At 37.6% G+C, this 24,663-nt stretch overlaps 1 protein-coding gene across 1 annotated transcript in view; it reads right to left on the reverse strand.

The window, feature by feature from the left end:
- GREB1L (GREB1 like retinoic acid receptor coactivator) overlaps positions 1-24,663 on the reverse strand; it is a 149,905-nt gene that overhangs the window by 68,137 nt on the left and 57,105 nt on the right. The window contains exon 3 of the mRNA XM_067290654.1: positions 14,450-14,553. The gene's annotated coding sequence lies outside the window, so the exon portion shown is untranslated. The remainder of the gene's footprint in view (positions 1-14,449; positions 14,554-24,663) is intronic.

A 24,663-nucleotide genomic window follows, 5' to 3' on the forward strand; every position in this document is an offset into this window, starting at 1 on the left:
CAAGAACCTATCTGGTATAGAATTAATGGAGGGTAGATAAAATTATTATTATTTTTATTTTAGGATTTTCAGAGTATACTACAGAAGTGAAAAAAGAGCAAAAGAGCAAAATAAAGAGCAAATAAAACTAAAAATGTGTAGTTTGGCTTATTCGTTAATTGTCTAATTGTGTGTTTACACAATTTTACTTGTGGGCATGCTATTGACTGCAGAGAAACCATTATGTATACACATCCAATAACTTAAATTTTTCATCTTGTGAATATTAACTGAAATTATTTAGAAGGTCAGTTCTCAGTCTTTTCAGGGATCTTCATCCCTTGTCTTCAGTTTAGTGCTATGATTTACATCTTAGGTTTGTTATATGCATAGTCCAATCCATATAATTCAAATTGTCTAATCGTACTCTTACAACAAAGGGTTTTTTTAAAAAAAGAAATAAACAACATCCAAACCATGCACAGCAAATGCTATGAAATATTTTTATTTTACATTACGCTTTACACTAGTAAAGTGATAACAATTATTTAAATATCTACCTTGACAGTCAACATTTCAGCTCGTTTATATCAATGATGAATACATGAACTTAGTAAAATATTCAAGCACAAACAGAACTTTAGATCATTACTTGTTTTACTCCCTTAGGTGACAATTTATAGCCCATAGCCTATTATATTTGTGCCCTCACCATTAGGATACAGACTCTCAAGTGTAAATACTTAGTAGTAGGGAGGCCATGGAAGGTTTTACAATGAGCTGATGGGAGACTTGCTGAAACATAAAAGTTTCCACTTTGCTGGGTCATTATATGGTACAACAATTACTCTAAAGAAACAACAACAATCTAACAATTTCCAATATTCAGAACACAAGACTGCATTTTTAGAGAATTTTATTTCAACAGAGCTAGCTTTTCCCTGGTTAAATCAATAGATAGAAAATTGCAAATCCCTATAACGTTATCTTTGTACTTCCCTTCACTAGATGTCACCTAGTCCTATGACCAGGAAGAGACCTCAGCCAAGAAGATAAGTCGTTATTCAGAAAATCTACAATTCTATTCCTGGTTGATCCCTGGGTTGCTTGAGGTCTTCAGTGCCACCTGTAAAAGGGCAACAATGATGACAACCTGCTTACAACAGTGTTTAGGATCTCCTGGTATAGACAAATATTTAAGAGCTAAATATTACTATAATACTCGAATATTTAGGGATGAAGTTCATCTAACTACTCACCTGCTACCTGGGAGACAGGCTCAGTTTCCTCTTCAGTCAGAGACTTTGTGCAACTTGGGTAAATCATTCCACATTTCTGACTCAGCCTAATAAAGTTTAGGGCAACAGCATTTTCCTACCCCAATATGAAGCAATATGAAGATAAACAAAATTTCTTAATGTAACAGGTATTGCTGTGATACATTATTTAAGACAAACAGAATGTCTTCCTTACTTTGTAATTTTCTTTAAATTTTTATAAATGGCAAGGAGCATGTACAAACATAAAACTAACAAAGTATGTCTGGGAGAAAGTTATGCTGAAGCAGGATTAAGCCTGTAATACACTGTAAATCCTATGAGGTGCCGTTGAATGAAGAACAGATGAAAAACAGCTAAATGACTAAAATTCTGATTTTACTGAAATCAGCGATGAAATTTCCATACATTTCAGTGAAATCACAACAAACTATTATATCATTAATTTGCATACTATAAAATCTCATTTCTGTGCAATAGAATTTTATGTCAGGTATGCTGAGCTTAAGGTAGGATTTCAGGAATGCATGCAAATGAAAATACTTTCATTAAAGTGCCAAAACAAAAATAAATCAACCTCTAAGAATCAGAAAATCTGCAATTCCACAGAACATCATCTACCTGAAGTTCATCCATACTCTTTGTTTTCTACAGCCTATCAGGTGTATACAAGCTATGCCAATTATTTTCATTTTGATGGGAAACTACTAATAAAATATAGTATATACATGAGACAAAAATCTTGGAGATTCAGAGCTGTTTAATTTGCCTTCAGGGAATCTGTGCAGACAGACTTGCCTATGGATGGTGGTTATGCCATGGATTTATGTAAGAAGGTTCGTTAATATTACTGGAAGACAGACATTTCTAGCTTGCCGAGAGAAACAAAGCAAGATTGTGAGGAAGCTGGAAATGACCAGTAAAGGCTTAGGAACTGCAACTTGTGCAAACATTAGTCTCTTTGTAGCATGGAAATGGAGAAGGGAAAAGGTTCGTCTTGGACGTGTTTCTGCAAGACCGAGCACAATAGCAAAGGTAGCAGGGAACGGCAGTCCACGGCTGAGTGGCACCCGCACGAGTGACACAAACCTGGTGACTGTCTCAGGTGGCTTCTGCAGTGCCGGGGCAGCGGAAGCTAGGACCCAAGGAGTTGGCTCCAGAAAGCCAAAGTTAGGTAGCTGATCTCCTAACAGAGCCTGAGGCCATTAGGACAGCTGGGCCTCATTTGGAGTCCAAGGGAGTTGACGGGGGGGGGGGAGGAAGGGCAGGAGGAGGAGGCAGCTGCCTCTGCGGGGATAGGGGAGCTGCAGAGACCCTCTGACTGCAAGCCGTTCTCCAGTTGAGTTTGTGTAATTCTGATGCAGCCTCTCCGAAAGCCAAGGGCACCGCGGTATTCAAGACATTAATACCTTAGTGTTTCTGCTTTTGAATCTATCCATGAATGCCTGGTTCAATTAGGAAGAACTTTGTTTTCCTCCTCCCAGTGCATGTGGTAGGCAGCTTGCAATGAGTGCACCACAGCACTGGCATAAAAGGCAGCAGTAACAACAGTAGGACGTTGTTACATGCTTTATTATATGCTTTAAGAGTGGTGGGGTGTTTTTTGAGGGTGCAGCAAAGGGTCTGGAGGCAAAATAAAGTGGTGCAATTTAAGGGAAGGAAGAAAGGGGAAAAAACATTTTTGTTATTAAAACATGTACCTATTTGCATTAAAATGTGACAGAAAACAACGATTTAATATAACTAAATTAATGCTCATTGTTAAAAAATACATCCACATGAAATGATTATTCCTCATTCCTGTATGAGGCAATTTGGTTAAAAAAAAAAAAAAGTAGTGCTTTCTGGAGGGAAGTTAAGGCAAGTGCTCTCTAGAATTCTGCAAATTTGACATTGAGTCAGCGGGCTCTGGGGGATGTGGGAAAGATGGACCCCGGTTTAGCACAACGAAGGCTGTCTGACAGTGTCTGAGAGGAGCTGGAGTTGGACTTGATTGTGGAATTCCTCTCCTCCATTACATTCCTGTTTTCCTGTTGTCAACATTGACCCACCAGGTCTCACCGTCACACCTACCGCCCTGCATCCAGTCACATCGCACTGAACCGCCCGGCTGCTCCAGAGCCTGTTCCGATACACTCATAGGTTTCTCCCTGGCAAGGGGTTTGAACTGGAGCAAACGGTTCCCGCTGTATCTACACACTCACTAATTGCAGCTACTTTACAGAATCACAGAATTGCTGAGGTTGGAAGGGACCTCTGGAGATCATCTAGTCCAACCCCCCTGCTCAAGCAGGGTCACCTAGAGCACATTGCACAGGATTGCATCCAGGCGCGTTTTGAATATCTCCAGAGAAGGAGACTCCACCACCTCTCTGGGCAACCTGTTCCAGTGCTCTGTCACCCTCACAGTGAAAAAGTTTTTCCTCATGTTCAGATGGAAGTGTCTGTGTTTCAGTTTGTGCCCGTTGCCTCGCGTCCTGTCGCTGGGCACCACTGAAAAGAGTCTGGTCCCATCCTCTTGACACCCTCAACCTTTCAACCCCAGAAGCTGAACTGACAAGGAAGTCAAGTCAGTTCAAGCAAATACTCCTGTCCTGTGCTGTCATCCAGGTTTGAAAAGGTTGGTGCAGAAACATGATACTGGATGTTCAAGAAGAAACAGTACCCAGCTTCTTCACAGTGCCAGCAGACTCTGCAATGCTAAAAGTACGGTAAACACTACCAATGTAGTGAACTCATTCTAGTTAGAAAAATAGGTGACCCTGCTCCTACAAGTACCTAGAAAAACAGCACTGGGAAGTGCATTGTTACCTGATAACTCTGTGGAGTAAAACTACACACTGAGTTGAAGATTCTGCTACCAAAAATATAATCAGATCTCTCCATATACCAGATACCACATATTTGGCCTCCAGGTGGGTCATGACCCCAGAGACTTTAAAGGAGAGGAACTGAACTGGAGGATGAGGGAGGGGGTGAGTGTTGTTGTTATGGCTTAAAGCAATTTCACAATTACCTGATAGTGAATGATGAATCTGATGCAAACACCTTCCATTAAGTCGGCTCTATCAAGTCCTTACTTTGTGTTTAACCTAATGATGTAATTGTATTCTTCAAAACACATAATCTGAGTTCTGATCTGGCCTAACCCCACAGAAAGTTCCCCTTCAAAGGGAAAGAAAGCAAGTTCCTTGACAAAGGCACTGCTGGGCCCAAAACAGCTTCTGTATCTCAAAGGGTCATCTTGGGCAAAGAGAGACCAGGCATCTATTTATACTGTAAAATAGTTTGGGAACTAGTTATTTCAGCTACATCAAGCATTTTCTATTTTTTGTCTCATCCCTATTGATGTTTTGAGAGCCTTCCCCCCCCCCCATTTAGGCCATCATTAGGATCTATCATGCACACGCATACAGCAGAAACGATGACAGCAACAATAACAAATATATACGCTAATTAAAAATGTACACTTCAAAGTCAAAAGTATACATATAGAAGTATATATTAACTGTAGCATTCAGTGGGGGAAGACTTGCAGGCAAGTCCATGCAAGACTGCAAGACCCATTCTCATTAACAGATTCCCTTATCTCATAACCTTTGTAAGGTGTTTTTTTTCCCCCCAGAGCCCTTTCAAGATGATGAGTTTCTCATCCTGCTTTTTTCCATGTTAGGGGTATTCAAACCTAACTGTAAAGGAGTTTATAATCTTATTATGTGGTGAGTGACAGATAAATAATTCATCCACAAAGTCTTCCCAGGAAGAATGAATAATTTGTTCGTACTGACTCTATTTATAGTGGAGTTTCCTTTCATTTTATTTTTTCCATTTATTTTGAAGAAAACACTGATAGGATCCAATATCATTCAGAATCTAGTCTTTTAGTCCAACATCATCATTACTGTGTCAGAGTGAGGGAAGGGAAAGGTCAAAACCACTTATTTTTTCCTGACAAGGTTCCTCTTCTTGTTATTCAATTAATAGTATCTGTATTTGGAGTATTGCATCAGATTACCTGGGATGTGGACAGTTTCTTGGACAGATAAATTGATACACATCAGCACTAGATGCAGAATGGTGGAACAGGGCAACTGTTTCCCCATGGCATGAAAGAGAGAAAGCAAACTGCATCAGGTAGGGCTAATGTGGATGCTGCTCTACTGTACTCCCACCGGCTCCATCCCTTCTCCCACAAGACTATCTCTATACTCTTCAAGCACAGGTCATGAGATAATAAACATACTAAAGACAAAATTCACTTCTGAATTCAGGATGGTTTTAGCAAGTTTAACTTGCATGTATAAAACTGTTGACTTCAAAACACCCCCACATACTGCAAAAATTAAGTTTGAAAAGCATTTCTAAAAGTTCATGGATTTGAGAGTTTGCAGCTTCATGGTATAAACCAGCAGTGATGGAGCACTGAGGTTGAAAAACAACCAAGAAATAGAACCCGAAACTCAAATCCATCTCTTATTTAAAACTGAAAATGTCTCTTTAGTTCTTTCTACATTATTATTTACCAAGAAGTACACATAAAGAGGAGTTTACAATTGTAATCAAACACAGAATATATTGCAAGGTAGTATGTTGCAAGAGTCACTGAAAATTAAGTTCAAGTCAAGTTTTACAAAGCTACAGTTCAGGAGTTTTGAGGTCAGCATTTGTGTTTATTGCTTAACATTCTACATTTTCCTTCATCTTTTAAATATTTTGACAAAACTCTCCCAGAATCTTTAAATGTAATTTTTGTAAGTCTGGAGTTAAAATGATATTGCAAAGTTAAGTTTGTACGGTTAGACTTAAACTGCATAAAATTGACAACAATCAGAATTCTTATCCTCAAATTGGAGCAGAAAATCATTTAGCAAGATTTCCGTGTGTCACACTTCGCGATGACTGCTATACAGAACTTGCAGAGACTTCATATTTCTTCAGTTTAAGAGTCCCCCTCAGAGAACAAATGTGACATTCCAGGTATCCTGTGCTCTTATGACACAATGTGAGAGGAAAACTGACAGAATCAGTGCACTTGGGATGCTGAATATTTGAGACATCTCTAGTGAAGACTGAGATGATTTAGGGATTAAGCATATGCCAAACTTCATTCAATGTAATTTCCTCAGTGAACAGATACAACAAACAGACGAAAGGAAACATTTAACTTCACTACTTACTTTATGTGAACTCACCTACAGTGATTACACAGTATGCAAAAACTATGGAGGACCGAGGTCTATAGATAAATAATGCTACGCTAGAAGAATTTAAGGCAATGTACTGTCTACATGAAAATTAGAAAAAACACATGAAAAAGTACTAGAAAAAGACTGGAACATTAATGGAGCAAAACTATATCTGATACCACTTAGAGGGCTACTCAGAATCAAAGAAAATCCTTTGACTATGGGCTTTAAGTGCATAGCTAGTTTTCAGGTGCAAAGAATGTCTTGTACACAAAAATGCTCATATCCAAATGAGCACTATATGTTGTCACCACATGCATGCACACATGCACTAGACCTTCTACTGTCACTCATCCACTCACACACATCTGTTCATGTAACACCTCACTCCAACAAAAGCTTCTGCAAATACACCACTTCCTTAATTATTCCCTGCCTTCCCATTGTGGAAAAAAGGAACCTAATTAAAAACTACAAATAAACTGTATTTTGCATTTGTCATTTTTTTAAAAAAGGATCTTTTTTAGTCTTTTCCCACTGCATCCCTTGATGGTTCAGGGAAAGGTCAGGAACACAGATTTGTGGACAATGACAGGAAGTCAGATGACAAGAAATTTGACCATAAAGGCTATGAAAGAGAGAAGAGTAAAAATTAAATTGCCAGTAATAAAAAAAAGCAATGCTCAGTAGTATGTAACCATGAAAGAGAAGATTATATAGTAGAGCATGAGCCTTAAAAGAATAAGCCTACATCCTTCACGACATAGACGCTTTCAAAAGGTACCTATGTTGATTTAGCCCATTCCAATTGCAAGGTTTTTTAGAGTCCTTTTAAATGATGTTATGAAATTAGCAGGTAAGTTACTGTGAAGATTTCCTAGGGTTTTCAAAGTTCATTTGGGGAAGGGTGGAAGGTGGAGCGAATCCTTTTATGCTGCTAGGGTCTCTGAGAACATACAAAGGGAAAGGAACATCGCTATTTTCAACAGAAGCAGTACGTTTTCTCTTCCAATAGAAAAGCCATCATGAAAAAAATGTAATGTTACCACCCTACAAATCTAGCTTTTCTTGTTGAACTTTTGGTAATGCTGGAAGACTTCATTGTCTTAGAAGTATGTACTCACACTTGGATGCTCACACACTGATTGTAGAGGCAGCGGAAATAAATCACTAAAGAGCACTTTTTTCATAATCTCATCCTGCCTCCTTAAAACAAGCCTGCTCCTGCATAGCTTTCCCCATTTATGTTCTCTCCCCTAAGTCAACAGGGCTATTAACCATATTGCTATTGCCAGGGCAATGCAGCTTTGTCAGTAATAGCACTTAATCCCAACTTGAGGATCAGGGCATATTTTTGCCATGTAATTTTGATTCTGCAATTAGTTGCAAACATAAATTAAGATTTACTCACCCAACAGCTTAGCGTGTTAGTACAATCAGGAAAGGCACACGGCTGAACCCTTTCAGTTACCATCAGTAATACTACATTTGTTTTATCTGCTGTGTATCTAAGTGGCGAATTTAATAACTACTTAAATAACTGTAACTGCACATAGCTTTTGGCTGCTGAAATGTTTTTGTGAGCCCAAATATGTACCCAAAATCATGTATTCAAAATCAGTATCTGTTCCCAAACATAACAGATTTCTACTGAAACTTTATTTTCATATACCTTTCATATGTAAATGTTCTACTAGTAATACAAGTTCCTAACTGTAAGTTAACTAACAAATATATTTAGTAATTGCTAACTAAAATATAAAACTACTTAGAACTATGACAGGCATAAATTGCATTGATGTAGTTTAAAATTATCTATACTGTGAAATTCATCTTCACAAATATATTAGTTAACTTGTTTAAAGCTGTGGTTTTATGTAGATTTAATGTTTATTTCAGTGCAACACTGCCTATTACTACCCTATTTGGTAAAAACTGTAGGTGGACTTCTAAAATTTCCATGACTGGGAAACTCAATGAACAGTCCTGTCACATCTTTTCAAGAAAGAAAAAAAAATACTTATCCATATTTCTCAACAACTGTAATATTGATAATTCATTACAATAAACAGCAATAGTTAACTTATTTTTTTTCCTTGAGGGGCTGATTCTACCCCGACAAAGTCAAAGGGAAACTTGCCAGTGTTTTCAAAAGAGCAGTATAATGAGATAAAAACAGAGCATAAATGATGGCATCTCAGCCTGCACTGCTAGTTAAAATTAAAGGGAAGATGATCAAATAAACATGTGGCCTGATTATGTAGAAGCTGAACACTTCCCCTACAATCCCAAGCATCATCTGAATGTCGCATCCCTCAATTTTGTGATAAACTCTTCAGCATAACTTGACTAATGAAGAATACGAGATGAAGCTAATGATATTAATGTATTTTTCAGCCATGCAGATTGCTCAACTTGTAATTCTTACTCATTTCTTCCCCTGCACATTCTTTCTCCACACTTCCCACTGTCTGCATTGAGATCTCAATCCTGCTAATACATACTCATCTACTTAGTGCTGTTTTATTGTTTTCAGTAGGACTATGCAGTGAGACTATGCACTATGGCTTAGCAGACCATGTGTGTAAATTATTGTAAGTCCTCAGGCCGCTATGCTGCAAAAATCTAAGTTTTAAGAATTGAGATTATGCTATTCAGTTGTTGTATGCACAAGCTGGCATTTACATTGGAACATATACAAATACACTGCTTGACAGACTTTTTTTTTTAATTTTAATTAAGACTACTAACCAAGATGATACTATTTGATACAGAAGCAGCACAAAAAATTCACTACAAAGCTACAGAAAAGAGAAGCTAAAACATAATCCATTCTGACACATATTTCAACATCAGATTGCACAGCATTAAACAGAAATATTTTTTGTAAAAATCACCCTAGGTACTTTACATTTGCACTAAGAGTCTTTTCTGCCTCACTTTTTTTTTTTTTTTTAATCTTTCTCACATAAAAGTGCTATCTACTAAGTAGGGGAGAGAAGAAAATTCTTACTGCCAGGCAATAAAAAAAATAATCACTGTGAATCTTGCAGAGATGTTACTTATTCTGAAAATTCTTAATTCCAACAACATGCACTAACTGACACTATCAAAGAAAAATCTTTCTGAATAATAACCATAATGATAGTACAGATTATATTGGCTCTTAAAACTTTCCAGAGACAATCCTATTTTTGAAGAATATTCAGTCAGTATTTTCTTTTTCAAAAATATATATAAAATTATCCATCTTATCTGGTGTCTGTTCTGATTCATGACAGCCATAACAGACTCAATAAGCACTACAGTAGGATTAGGTAAACTTCATCCTTTTTTTTGTTGTAGGCAACCCTTTCTACACCTCTGCAAAGGAGATGGGCCATGTGCAAGCAGTTCTCCAAATACAAAACCTGAGTATCGTATCAGGATCACTCTTGTACCTGGGTTTTCATCTCGGAAAACGCAAGGTCTCTGCAGCCACAGCACTGCTGTGATGCAGTACAAACGGGAACACGCTGCATCCAAGAACCTGACATGCTGTGTTTTCACATCTCCTTCATCTGCAGAGTGCAGAAACCTGCCAAAAGCACCATCAACTTTTGTTCTTTCCTGCCTCTAAAAACAATATTAAACAAATCCATAACATAGATTTCTAGATTAAAAAGTAAAATATAATCAAGGAATAAAAAAGCATGTCTTAAGAGATCAAACTGCCATGGCTAACACCCTGGTACAAAGGAGGGCTAGATGGGCTGTTGGTTTCTTCCAAAAGACAACTGTTTGTCTCTCAAAAGCCTCGTCGGAAAACAACAGAAATCTGAAAAATAGTTCTCCTTGTTTTTATGAGGCTTGTAAATAATCATCCCTAGAAAACGCATCAACAAATGTGGAAACAAAACCCTCTTCCTTTGGCTAAGAGGTCGTGCCAGAAAGTTTATAAAGTTCATTCAGAGAGCATTCCTTTGCACCTTCTTCAGAATAATCGGAAAATATTCTCTTCAAAAAGGTCAAAATATCAATTTTTTTCTTATCTGAACTCTGAATATGTTTTAAAAAGGAACAGAACAAATCTTTTCCTCTCTGAAGCTCCCATGCAGTCTACAGATCAACAAGCACATTTAACAAATTATTCTTCTGCAGTCACTTTTAGCCAGCGATGCAGAGACAAAAAATAAAGATGCTTTCATGGCTGCTTCTGTGAAAAAATGCAATGCACTAAGCAAACAAGGAAACCATGTGCAGGCCAGAATCATAACAACCAGCTAAACCCACAATTAACATCAAGTTTAATGATGGATGGACAATCTTTTGTGACTTGCCTCCACTTCTAAGAAACAGTGTCGACACTGTTCATAAAATTTCAATAAAAAAAAAAAGCAAGCTTTTCTGATAGAATTTTAGTGGAAATGAACTTCAAAGTGCTTTGTAGATTTTTTTCCTTTTCCTTTTATGCAACATGTGTTTATCACGTGTCAAAGCTGACTCTTTACTTTCTCCCCTCTCCAGAATACCACAAATTCTTCTGTAAAATAAACAAAGCTCTGTCAAGAATCTCTGAAATTACCAGAGGCAACCCCTGTTTGAGATCAAAGATGCAAATCACGAAAAAGGCCTTCTGCAACGTCTAAGCTTTCACTAAAGATGAAATTTTCAACCAACACGGCAATCAACAGAACAAAACATTAACAGCATGTTCAGGGATCTTTCCAAAAAGTATGAACTGTGACACTCAAGCTACCATTTCTAGATACGGTTTCCTTAGGAATTCTAATAAGTATTTGTAGGATTCTTTTTATACTGCCATTTAAGTCTGATGAAGAAAAACCTTTACGTAAAAGAGAAATGCAAAAATTCAAAATTACATATTATTAACCTTTAATACGAGAGGTAAACAACTGCCTATTTCTAATGTTTATATTTGCTTTGTAACATAGTACTGTCTATAATACATTGCATATGGCGACTCTGTGTCTTGTAAGAAGAGAAAATGATAATACGTTATTTATTGCAGACAGTAGATGTGCTTCGCTACCTGCTTTTTTACCAAAAGGAAATGTCTCAATGATGTTTACAAATTGGACTTAATTTACTCACAGCACAAACATGCTAGCAGAAGTAGTCTTGATTCCCAAAGCCGCTATTATGACTTAGTGAGTCAGTAGTACGGAAAATTCACAGGTTCTATGCACTCTTGAAGGCATGCATATAAAACTTCCAGTGAATATTGTCATTTGGTATGAAGAAAATAGCTCTTATTTTATTTTTCTGTGACTGCTGCCACAGTAGAATATAAACAATATGTATAAATTTCTTACTGTGGGCTAAAATTCACTTGAAAAGAACTGATAAATACTTTTTATGTACAGAACAATTTTCTCTAGTGGATGAGGAAAAAAAACTTAAAAATCCATGTATGTCCATTTTATATATTTTGAATAAACAAATTATAGGGTTACAAACAAAATGAAGTATTCTAGCTCAAGTACATAATTCTCTAATTAAGCAGCTTAATTATATAGCTTATTTTAAATATCCCTTAATTCCATATAGATACATGTATAAGATGTGATATTCAGATTTATAGGGATAAAGTTGTAAACAAGACACAAAAAGACGTCTCATGTAGTTCCTGTGGCAAAAGCCAGTCCAACCACATTGATAAATAAAATGTCTTAATTCTTTCTTCATTTTTTAATGCCTTTTTGCAAAATAATTAAGCTGAAGGAGGTAACAGCCTGGAAAGTCAAAGTTAAGGCCTGACCTTCCATGTCTAGCTAACCTATCTGTCGGCTCCCTTGTGTCTCTCTCAAACGCATAAGCTATCATTTCCGGACGAGTTTAGAATGGGTTATCAGGAGAATTTCAAGACGTCACTTTTGTAGCAATTTGAGTGCTATACAAACATCTTCCATGTTTAATAGGCGATTTGTATTTTAGTAGATTTATCCATTTCCAGCTTATTATTAAAGGAGCATTTCTAAAGGGTTTAAAATGAAGCTCTTTGGAGACCTATATTTTCCAAGAAAGTTTCCTGTTATTAAAAAAAAAAAAAAATTGCTTGTCAACTTTTTTGCTCATTATTTTTTCCATGAAAATTACGCAGTTTATTTCTTCTACACTCTTTTTGTGGTGTTCTTTAAAAGATAACAATGAAACATTAGGTTAGTTACTATAAAAATGCTATCACCCCTGGCTCCCAAGTATCTTTTTCTTCTTAATGTGACAAGGACTGCTTGTGTAAGACTGTAGGGCCAAAGAGTCTGAGATCCTGGGTTGCATCCTGCAGCAACCCCCCCCCCCTTCCAAAGAAAAACAAAAAACACTGAATCTTTTCTGCCACATTCACAGTTCTTCCCCCCGCCCCCCCCCCCCTCTTGTGAAGACAGCCTTTATTACATTTCTTTTCTTATTTACAAGGTCTTGGCTCTGACATTGATTTCTTATCTATGACAAATGTTAAGAGTTAATAATCTGTGGCTTTAAAGAAAGATAACGCTAAACAAATTAGAGGCATTAATTACTCAAAAACCTTTAAAAAATTATGTGAGCATTACAATAAGAGCAGCAAAAATTGCTCAAGACCAGCAAAAACAATTTTTTTCAACCATTAATGAGCAAGCATTAGCAGATTAAAAGAAGCTATAATTTAGACAAGGCTATATCCTGATAATCTAATGTGAGTTTGTCAGGAAACACAGACGAACTGGGCTAGCGCATCTCCCTAAGAAATGAAGTCTTTTAAGTGAAGGGTTTTTGTTTTTGTTTTTTTAAATACCTTTTCAAGTATTTTGCTCACACTATAATTTTTAAGGATCAAAGGTGAAAGTTCAGAAATCTTTTCAGATACAGAATCATTAAAATGATAAACATTTGGGATACCAAAGTACACTTCTACTCTAACTGTCCTTTCAGACCTGCACTGACTGCACTATAATAGCTGCCAACATTTGGTAAGGATTAGCCTTTCACTGAGACAAAAGAAGGCATTCCTTCGCTAAATCAGCACTTTTTGCCATCAGACTCATAAAACCTTTTCACAACACAAGATTTTCAAGAGAATCCTTTAAGGTTTTAGGATGCTGCTTCTTTTACTAAGTAACAAAATACACCCCAGGGTGTCTCATTGACCGCACTCAGCTGTCCTTTGACCTCTGCAATTGTTTAGCCTAACTTCAGGGCCACAGAATCTGCCTCCCCCCTCAAGAAGGCTAACAGTGCTTCCTCCTAGCACCACCTGGTGAAGCAAAATGCTGGAGGTTCCCCCCTCTTCCAGACTCCTACTATATTCCAGATGTTGCCAACTAAAATGCTCCAGCCGTCAGGCTTTGGTAAGCCCCAAGTCGCAGGCAGAGCCTGCACTGTGGCAATGACCCCCTTGTGCTGCTGGGCCTCAGCACTGCCCTTTCCCGAGGGATACAGCAGGTCATAAAACAGGAATAGCTCTTCAGCCTCCTGGGCACGCTGGCCACTTAAAGGCAACAAGAAACCACACGAGCCCACTATTCTGCACCGTGACAGGCCTCCCTCACTCACAAAGTCAGAAAAACTCTTGCGGGAATCTCAATTTGAAGCACAAATCCTTCTTGCATCCGTCTTCCCATTTGTTTTAAACCCTTTGAGAGAACAAACAAACAAACATCGACCCTCCAAGTGCATAAAACATATATTTAACTAGTAGCTTAGGTATTTGCACTGCTTCTAGGTAATATATCAAAAGAAAATTGTTAAGGCTTCAAATTGTCATTAAATAATGAAGTTGACCTTATTGTGAATACGCAAAGAAACAATGGAAGCACAGATCAGTCCTCTTCAGTTAAGTTTTTTTTTTAATTATATGATCTAGATTTCAAGATTTTTGGAGCGCATAGAATAGGTAGGTAACCAAAGCAAAAATAAAAGTTATTTACAGTTCACACTGTTCTTAAAATGCAGTCAAAAGAAATGAAAACACAGATGTTGAATAGAAACATACCATGTATTCTCTGCTAGGAAGGGCAAGTACAGTACCTGCTCAGATTCCTTTTAACCTGTCTGAAATGCAGTCATGGTTAAGGGATGCAGCTAGGAGTCTGTGAAGCCTTGCTGCTAAGTTGCTTAAAGCTCCTGAACACCTGAAAAATAAGAAGGGAGAAAGAAGTTAGAATGACTCACAGCAGCATATAGTTCAAAAGCCAACAAAACCTGCCTATCAAAACCTGATAAAGGGCAAAAACTGAACCAGGGGAGGGCCACACAGTGAGTGGGTTCTCAGATCATTCCTGTCCCCAATACATTTATTTAAGGTTCCTAAAGTATTGTCATTTCTGTGTGCAAGCTGACAACATTAAAAAGAAATTAAAATTGTTTTTTAAAAATTCCTAGTTCAAGCTGCATTGCTTTTTCTCTATATTCTACCACAAGAAAAGTAGACGTTTGTTAAGTTATCTGTAAGTTTTTGGTATTGAAGTAGCTGGATGAAGTATTAGGAATTTAGCACATCAATATGACAAAATTATCCATCACAGAAGCATCAAAACTAAATGATAATGTAAAAATAATTATTTTACTATTGGCTTAAAAACTAAATGGGAGAGTGGATATCTGCTTCAAACTAGAGATTAGTGTTCAAAATTAAGTCAGAATTTGCTGTTTGCTCTCCTATCTGACGTCCCATAAAGGTATTTTAGTGAAAACACTTCTAATAGAAATCACAGTTCATAAAAAAGAATATACTTGAAATGCCCAGGAGAATGACAACAACGCTGTAGCAAATAGCAAGCAGAGCAGCAAAGCAGCAACTTCTAAAATATTTAGGCTGTACGAAACAGTAATTAACATCAGGAAAGGCTTTAACTTATCATTGACCGAACTTTGACAAGACTTTCTTAGGCATACAACCTGGTTCATTTTCTTAAAAGAAACAGACAACATTTTGCCAAAGATTTGAAGGAATTCTCCCTATTGATCACAAGTGGGATTTTAGGTTTAAAGCTGGTACCTCAGTTTTGGTTCTCTTGTCAAAAGCAGAATACACCTATTTCAGAAGTACACTCATAATTCAAAACCCAGGTTTTAAAAAGAAAAACAATACAGCTTTAAGTTTCGTCCTCCTCCCATCTTTAAATACAGTCAATTTAAGGAAGTAATTATAACCCTTACCACTTAATAGGAAAAGGTTTTGATTTAGGATTTTTGTGTTATGAGAAAAGCCATTTAAACAACTCTATTCCCAGGGACCACTGATGTTACCCAGAGCTATGCATCCCTGCCATGCTACTAACAGTAAATCTATCACAGATGGTCGACAAGGTTAACACACGCTGCTCCTGAGCAAACTGTAAGGCTCTGCAAAGACTTTAATGATTTCAGAACGGCAGTAATCCAATTCCTACAGCTCCTGGGTCTGAAATTGCTATTTTTCAGACACGTGCTGAACACTTCACCTGCTAGTAATGACATTTTTGTATTTTCTTCTAATTACACTCAAAGCTAAGACCTTTGGCCTTAGGCCACAGACCTCTATTCAGACTGCACACATTCTCTTAAACGCCCTGATCCTTTGTTGTCACCCTTAGTCTTTCATCTATTATTTACATCCATTGAGAAGAGAGATACTCTACCATTTGTGAAGCTTTAAAGCTTCTAATCATCTTAATTTCTTCGCCTTTCAACCAGTGCTTCCCCTTATGGGCCAATGCCAACAGTGTGACAAAATAATTTTTCAAGCCAAGATCCTTCTGGACCCTTCCCAAACCTTGACACATACTGGGCTTGTCTGTACGCATCTTTTGTTCTTATCCGGCTGTCTTTGCAAACACAGACCTTAGCTCAGTTTTCAGGGGCATGGGGTTGTTTGTTAGTGATTTGGGGTGAGATTTTTTGGTTTTGAGGTTTTGAGGTTTTGAGGTTGTGGGTTTTTTTGTTTTTTAACATGCCTTTTTTTTCCCTCCATTAAAATACCTAGTTCAATTAGTCCAGGTAAGTCAGAGAAATATTGCCCTGCATCTTCCGTGTTTTAAAAACATTAAGCACTCTTTGAAATACAAACTCCTAAGAATTTTAAGAGTTCACTGAATTTCCAAAAGCAAAACTACCAATATGCTAAATTTTGATTTTATACTGTTATGAATCCACCCAGTACTGGAAGATTCTCCCACAATAATCCAGAAACACAAAACATCAGAAATCCTTTTCCAATTATTGGCAGCGTTAGTTTGTCTTAGCCTTACAACACAGTATAACAGGAGTACAATTTCTTCTGCCCTTTTCGGATAACATCCTTCTGGTCCTCTCCTGTCTGCAAATGAAATATGAAAGCAAATCAACAGCATTTTTACCAAGACACAGAAGATCTCCTCAGAAAACAAAAGCCACCAATCTTAGTTTCCAAGACGTGGGATATGATAACAGGTGATCCATCTTGGCTCTTTCTTCCACTATTGCCTGGCTTACTTTTGATTTCTAACAGTGTTTCCTTGTTGTCTGTCCCCTCTGAAGACCCCAACCCCCTTGTCCTTTCTTATTTTCACCATTTGCTTCAACCAGCAGTTCACTTGAGACTCATCCATCTTACAATGCCTAAAGTGACAGATGCTCTTAGGAATGACCATACTGCTGAGCGAACAAAAGATAACATCACCTCCACGAACTCAGGGAGAAATACAACTTCAACCCTAAGACAGGGCTGTCCTGATGGACACAGCACCATAAACCTCTCTCAAGTGAAAAAAGAAAAACAATTGCAAAGAAAAGGAATCTGACACAACCAAAGGCCAAAGAGAGTACTCTTTTTGTTGTCGCTGTAGTTGGTGGTGTTGATGGTCTTTTTACTTTTTTTTTTTTTCCCCTTAGCACTCCACAGAAGAATTTTATAGAATTTACCTATAACAAAGTCAATGGGCATAGACAGAATGGAAATATTTCACGCAAACTGTCTCAAAAATCCTACAGAATTTAATGGAGAAAGAAGGCATTTCTGAACAGTTTCAACAACATGTCATGTAAGTCCTTAGCCAAAATACAACCATTACTTCATTAAAGTCAACACACCCTACAGATCAGTTGCTCAGTTAATTTTGAGAGGGATCCAAAATTATAATACAAACACGTATACTTGATGAATAAACAGTGTAACTGCAGTAAGACTATTTTAATGTCACAGGTGCTTGATAAATCTGTAATTTACAAATAACAGCTCCACAGCATTTTGACATTTTAGCACACACCATTTAAAATAGTTTTAAAAAGTGAGTGATAGATTTTCAAACTAAAACTCACATACCAGTCTATGGAACAAAGGCCTATACCCTATACTTAAGACTGAAGCAAAAACTTCTGACTCAAAATGTGCCCAGAACTCCTTATCCAATCTGTAGAATGGGACATCTTGAAGAAAGAGAAGGAGTTCTGGGTCATACTATAAATCTCTTAAACAACAAATAAAAGGTCATATCAACATCTCTCAGCAACATACTAGCAAAAGGGATGCCACAAATGCTGGGAATCCCTTCTCAGCAGTGAAAAAGAGAACTCTGTATGCAAAGAAATCCCTTCTCTCTCAGCAAAGTTTCAAACAGTGTCTCAGGTTCAGTTTTCAAACACTATAGAAAATAATCATTGCTACAGTATGTCAGATTGACAGCATGCGAGCTAGAGATGCAGAACAAAGACCAAGATAGGGGACCTATTAACCTAACATCCTCTGCTCAATACAACGTCTGAGAAAAATCACCAAATGCGTTTCTTTAGCCATATTTATTAATTGTTCTGCAATTGGTGTCTCAGCACACCAGCTGCAGAGAGAAACAATAAAATCAGAAAGTTGAAGCCAGGAGCACTTCCATAAATCTCATGTTCTTTTATGAAGTGATACATGCCAGATACTGTGTAATGTTTAGGGTTTTTTTTGTTTTTTTTTTTACTTTATCAGAAAAAGAGGTTGAGTGTTTTAGAGAATCAGTAACACTTTCCTTTTTACACATGGCGTTATCATAGGGATGTGTTACAATTTTAGGTCCCTGTCCTGATCTGGAATCTCTCTATTGTGCTCTCATTACCAACCTGTAGATACAGAAGTAGGCTACAAATACACAGTCTACATAGTTGATTTTCTCATAGCGTGCCATGCAATACCATTTTGGACATCCAACCTACAGAGAATAAACTAACAAACAGCCAAGTTTGGTCCCTCCTGCAGAGGAAACAGGCTCCCTCTGTGCAGGATCCCCACTCTGGGCTCCATGCGACCTTCAAATCCTTGATAATGTCCGATTTAATTGGAGAAAACACTTGCATGAAGGAAAGTCTACAGAGGATAATTATTAGTATGCAACTGAAGAGAGATGTATGTGGAGAAGACTGCTTTCCATCTCGCTTCCCAGCCAGCTCAGTCCATGCAGCTCTGGAATGCCAGGCCTACGCAAGCGGCAGGGCTCAAGGCATGCCACAGCTCCCAGGAAGCAAAGCAAGGAGGAAACTGAGTTTGGGGGATTTACAGGCACCTTCTGCCATGGCCTTTGAATCCCGCTTGGGCAACTGTCTCAATTTTACCTTAAGTCTCACAATATCTGGGTTAATTTTTTGAAGCTCCTTCCAAACTGATCAAATCAAAAAAGCAAAGTTCACAGTTAACATCCTCAGAGAAAAATTTTGAAAGTATATAATGCTTTCATCTAAAATACTTGGAGATCTTTGCATCAGATACGGACTAAAAGTAGTAAAAGATATCCTGCCTTATAAAATCTTTACTCAAATGGACACCTTATCATAGAGACAATCCTTACATGTTGCATCTCCAAATATTTATCGCAGTAGAGAGAAGTGTTTATAGTTAGTATGCAATCCATCTTGTGCCTGCTGCTGGCTTTAAACAAGTGAAAAAGAGGGAGGTAAAAGGTCAGAACTACTAGAAAGAGACCTGAATAAAAACTCTGACACTACAAAGATTTTGCTAGAAGGGACAAGGTGTAAAATAGCCTCTTGGAATCCAACTCCCTACGCAATGGGTCAGGCCAAGGATGTGGGTCAAAACAGCAGTGAATAGTAACAAAACTATTCATGTTCCAGTATTTAGTAACACTAAACAGCTTTGAAAATCTCTCATTTCATGGAAAGAACATTTCTCAACTCAAACTGAACATTTTTAAATGCACATGTTCCCATACTTCTCATTCTAACACAACCCAATTTTAACATGGAAAAACTGAAATCCTGTTGTTATACTTACAGGTAACTTTTGTCATTACTATTAAGTTATTGACACTGAAACATGACCTTGAAATGACAGCTCCATTAATGCAAGTCTTATTGAGGAAGGTTTAAAAAAGCCCCGATTAAATTAACTACTTTTAAACACAATAGGATCAATATGTATGCAGAGAATGTACACCCCCATAGCAAGTCCTGCTTGCTTGACTGATCAAAAACAAAAAAATCCTGTGGCCTTCCAGATCTCAGCTGGTGCCAGAAATCCACACAGAAAAAAAAAAACCCTCCATCTAAATGAAACTCTGAAAAGGTTTACCCTTCGCCAGTCTATTTGCACTTCAAAAACTCCCTAAGTCCTTCAGCTAAACCCCAGGGTTGAACCATTTCAAAAATGAGAGGGGGGTGGTCATGATTTATCTTCCTTGTGTGCTCTGGACAGAGCTGTAAAGTCTGCCAGCTTGTACGCACGTGTTAGAGGCTCCTTTTCTGGAGCCTTGGATGTTTACCATTGTTAGAAATAACTCTGCCGAATTCTCCACTGTCACTTATCTTCTTCAGGCAGATACAAGTACAACTTATAAAGCTAAATTTCAATTTCTGCTTGCTGGCACTCAAGCTTACAAAGCTGAGTCAGCAGAATGGCCAAGCATCAGAGACCATAATTTTAAATTAAAAAAAATAGTGGGTCTTATCCACACCTGTGAGTATCAGCTATTGCCTTATTGAAACCAGCAGAGTTGTGCTGAGGGAATGCTTGTTTAAAAATATAATCTAACTCTGTCCCTTATATTTACTGGTATCAAACACATTTTTAGCAATAAGCACAAAATAATTTTCCTTCTGTACCTAATCAATGGGTTAGGTCATGCAGTAGGCATTTTTCAGTCCTCTGTACCTCAAGATATATTACCAATAGAAGGAAAATGGAGATTTCATGGGTCACAAACCTCTGGGTCACAATGATCTTCAGTGCTGCCATCAGCCTAATAAGACTCAATCGATATACTCTTACTTTATATGCCCATTATTAAAAAACCCTGTATCTGAATTTTTTCACCTTTTTTTCTGAAGTAGAAACACCAACTCAACATTACTGCAATTCTTTGAACAGATATTAATTCCCCAATATTCAGTTAATACATGTTAAAAATATAAACACACACACAACACACGTAAAAATTAAAAATATACCCCCTCCAAACATCACAGCTAAATCCTACAGCATCAACATCACAGAATGGCATAAAGAGAGGGCACTGAAGCATGCCTACGTAGTTTAATTTTGCTAAAGCTTTCTTCTATTTTGAAGACCCAACTCTATAAACACTGTACCTGTGACATGACTCTTATTAATCTAAATTCTTTCAACTTAGACAAATAAATAGACTTGGTCTTGAGGTAAATAACAACAAGAATAGATTTAATATCATCTAGTTTTGCATGAAAAAAAGCCATTTGTTTCCACAGTCCTTTTCAGGTTTTATTTTTATCAGAGATCCACTATCTTCCATTCTAAAACACCACAAACAGTTGAAAAAAATAACAGAAATAAAAACAGATCCTGCCACTGTTGGTCAAGTCTTTAATTAGGCTGGTGGGAAGTTTTAAAACCATTGACATTGTGCTTGTTTCTGTGTAAGCCAAACGCTGGCTGTAACAAGACTGTAGGCCTAATCTGAAAAAAAACCCTAATCACTCTATTAGTTCCCACTCAAATCAACAAGGATACTTAAGTAAGGGGTTGTGGATATAACAACGAATGGCATCTTACTTGGCATTTGACACTCTTCCCAATTTAACTCCTCGGAGTCTGAAAGTCTCCTCTGCTTTAGAAAAAGAGTACAAGATGTTTCAAGTACATATTGTCTTTTGAGTATATATATTCCAATTAAGGGAAAAAAAAATCTCCAGTATAACTACAGATCCATGTGCTTTTGCCAGATCTGTAATAGAATATTTACTTGACTATGTTCTTCACTGGTTCAAAAATAATAAGACTGCACCAAGAGTGTATCTAAACTTGCATCTACTTCTAGTGTAACTTGCACAAATTTATGATTCCAGATGCAGCCTAGTTAGTTAAACACTTCAATTTCCCTACATGCTCCATTTATTTCATTTTAATACTGAATTTTATTGTAGAATTTTCCCAATGGAAGGCAGAGATTTGTCTCTCCACACTACATGCAGTAATACCAAGAACAGTTTCTGTGTACTACTTATTGTAATAAAGAAGTTTTGAGTATTTTTGTAGTCATATATTTTTCTGTGTTTATAAATCCTGGGGAAAAACAAAAATGCATAGTCTGATCAGTAGGAGTTGGTACTTCCGTTTAAAACTAACAGCACCACAGCCAGTTAAATCACCCTAAAAAAACTTAACTCCAAGCAGAAGGGAGAAAAACTCCATAAAAACCACAAACACATCATGGTCTGTTTTCCAAAAAAAAGTTGGAAAAACAAAACATAAACAAGAAATACCCCATGGATTCATTAGCAACCAGGGTGGCAGGCCTTGGTCTAATTCCCTTATAAAAGCTCATGACTACCTGCAGAGCCTGGGAGTGCAAATCACATTAGTGGAGACACCAGATGACCAAAGAAAGCATTCGAGGCCTGGTAAAACCAGTAAACAAAAGGCAGCATTCCAGCTGAATGCCACTGCTAGAGTCAGCATTGTAAGATGCTCGGATCTGATAACCCAAAAGCAGATTAGCTGCAGGCAACAAAAGAGTAAAATGAGAAACAAAGGGGTCATTTTGACACATGAAGAAATCATTTCTATTAAGCCATCTTGAGTTTACTGTGCAGTTATAAAAACTGATCCTCCTTGAAGTGACATTTCAAGCAATGAAGCTGTGACAGCGCAGAGACTCAGCCAAGCTCCTGAAATAAGGCATTCCTAACTGCAGTATAATTTGAAGAAGCGAACTGGCCTCTTTTCCTTTGAATCTTTGTGACATTTTAGGGACCTAATAATGATTTTAGAATCTGTTGTACAGATTTCAGTTTAATGACTAACATGTATTGCTAAGCCTGACGAACAGAAGATTCATTCATTTTACCTGTATTTAAAAGCCTCCTGCAGAGAATGCACATACTGCAAATATCCTTATTTATTTATATGAGAAGGTTCCCTTCTCTTCAAGTCTCCTTCTCCTCCCATGCTGCACACATACAGGCACACTCTCAACACAGGTAAGAGAAGAGTTATATTATATTCCTTATCAGAAGCTTCACAGTCAAAGGATTTTTATCCTGAAAGAGGTCTGGGCAGATTTTAATCGATAGCTAAAGTGCAAAACTGAGATATAGAAGTCTACAAGAATATATAGCTGTGCTCTGTGCATCTCTCACAGCCAGCGCCAAGTACAGAAACCTGACACACATGAGGAATCAGGCCTTCACTGAACACAAGGAAATTTCTTAAACTTGTTTTGCCCACACAACAACAAAAACTTAACTCTTGTATGGACAGGATTTCACAAGCATATTCATCAACAACTAACTGAGTCTTCTCAGCAACAAATGCAGAGAAAATATACCCAGAAAACCAGGTCAGCAGAGTCTAAGAGGGACAGCATAAAAGCCCAAACTATGGCTGTGTCCAAATATGCATTGACAAGGAGGTCCTGCTCTCAAGCCTCAATGCCATAAAAAGCTTCACAAAGAGCTTCTGCTACTTGGCTTTGCGAAAATACAAAGTCATTAACAGATCTGAAAGGGGACAGACATCTAGTTATACAGTGAGACCGTGCCTTGAGGGCCTCTGTACCAGTCTACTGACATCAGGACAAACCCAAGAGCAAAAGCAGGCCAATGGCACAGAATGAATATCATACAAGTGTGATCTTCCCCTGGTTTCAAACAGTTCTCCTCTGGGATTTGGCCATGGTAGCTAAACTGCTCTTAGTATTTTCACTGCAGACATGACCTGGGAGACAAAGAAGGATGATGAACAGAAGTGAGATAGAGAATAGAAACCCTTATTGTGTTCTTGTGCTTGTAAAGTTATCCTCTTATCCAAAATGCCACTCAAGCATAAACGTGCCTTCACAAATTCACAGAAGGAAAAAGGCAGTGACAGGTATTAAGGAACACAGTCAAAAAGGAAGCAGATTTTAAAAAGAAAAATGACTTGTGGTCATAACATGTGCACACATGTGCTGTGTAAATCTACACGGAGGGGTAGGACCAGATGCTGTCATACCACCTTGAACCTTTATACTGAGGAGAAGGAAAAATAAAAGAAGACATTGTTATTGAAACTCAGAGATGCAATCTATAATCGTTCAGAAAAACACTTTCTGCTGAGTCCCCTTAAGTGTTTGAATTTACTGCCATCAGCCAGTCTGAATACAAAGATGGATGTTGCTAATAATCATATAATGCAATCCACTTCACTGCAGTTAGCCTTTATACTGCAGAGAGAGAACAACATGATCTCTGGTTAGTGGTCATGGACAGCAGATTACCATTTGTGATTTTTTTTGATGTATCATTCTAATGAAGTCTCAAAGCACTCTAAACAAACAGGCAAACTGATCAATTCAGAATATTAGGAAAAAAAAAGAATTAAGACATTTAATCTAAGCAGATCCCATATTTCAGTTACAAAGGGCTTTTCTAAACAAGGCTATTTCAAAATTTGTTTGCTACATTGCTCTGGGTTTCCTCATCATTAAATATTCCAGCAAAACAGAAACCCTGTCAGGACTTGCCGCTTAACTACCACTGCTTGTGCAGAACACACTGTATTACCAGACCTTCCTAAAAATGCTAATGTTAAAACCCTTTATCTCTCTGAGGAATTTTAGATATTTTTACACAGGGGCAAAGCACCTGACTCACAATTCTTTCCTCAGCTGGAACTGTCATGAAGCCTGTTCTGGGTAGCTGGTTGAACATCTGGGAGCTGGAGGGAATTGGTATTTTGTTACTAAGGTCACTCAGCAGTGCAGGCGCAAGGTCCCTGGAATGAAGCCCCCACATACACTGGAAAATTGATGCGCTCCTTATAGACGTGGTAGGATAAG

Source organism: Apteryx mantelli, chromosome 2 (assembly GCF_036417845.1).
Source record: "Apteryx mantelli isolate bAptMan1 chromosome 2, bAptMan1.hap1, whole genome shotgun sequence".
NCBI lineage: Eukaryota > Metazoa > Chordata > Aves > Apterygiformes > Apterygidae > Apteryx > Apteryx mantelli.